This window comes from Psammomys obesus, unplaced genomic scaffold (assembly GCF_907164565.1).
Source record: "Psammomys obesus unplaced genomic scaffold, mPsaObe1.curated_primary_1811, whole genome shotgun sequence".
Classification (NCBI taxonomy): Eukaryota; Metazoa; Chordata; class Mammalia; order Rodentia; family Muridae; genus Psammomys; species Psammomys obesus.
Genome location: NW_026589542.1, coordinates 5,561 through 6,540, shown reverse-complemented (window position 1 = coordinate 6,540; position 980 = coordinate 5,561).

The following is a 980-nucleotide window of genomic DNA, read 5'->3' as shown; positions in this document are numbered from 1 at the left end:
TTAAAGCACAATAAAATGGCCAGAAACAAATAAATGTAATAAGCATTACTATGAAAGGCTAGACTCACATCCAAACATCGTGTGTTGTGAATCTTGGATGTTAAAACAACCTGCCTGATTCTTTCCATCCTCAACTACAGGTGGGCACAAGAGTTCCTAGAACTCTTTTGCACAGACTGGTGGGAAATTAGTCCATCCTGTGACCTCATGAGCCAGGGCTCTGGTAACTGCATTTTTGTGTTCGGTCTGCACATGTACTTGTTCCCCAAAGTTAGGTAAGTATTAGATCCTGCTCAGGGCTCTAGTTGGATCTCCTGCTTTAAGACTGGTTCAAGGTACAGTACAGCCCTGCAGGTTGGAGGTACTGTACAGGGTAGGCATGGTCAAGCTTGAAGGGAAACATGTCATGCAGGAGAAGCTCACACGGGAATGCTGTTCTGACCCAGGCTGGGACAAAACCACAGGGTACAGGTCAGGGTTAGGGAGAAGGTGATGAGAGCAGTGATGGGAAAGAATGCTACTACCCAAGTCCATACTACCTTTCTAGTACAAGACAGCTTACTCCTTAGCCCAGGAAAGGAGACAGGTAGAGAGTCTAGGATAGCCCTGCAAGAGCCCTGGAAGCTTTCAATGACCTTACTCACTATGGTCTTTCCTTGTTCTATCCATTTACCCACAAATTTCATTTTCTTACAACTGAATAGTATTCCATGGTGCATATGTACCATATTCATCATTCATCTGTTCAAGTTGGTTCCCATTCCCCAGCTATTTTGAATAGAGCGGCAATAGAACGTGACTGAACATTTATCACTGAAAGACGCTATCAAGTCCTTTGATCAAATGCCAAGAAGTGGTACAGCTAGATCATGTGTTTGCTTTATTTTTAGCTTTTTACGGTTCTTCCCACTCATCTCTGGAGTAGCTACAACAGTTTTCAATCCCAACAACTGTCGTAGGCCAGCTTTGACATGGTCAGG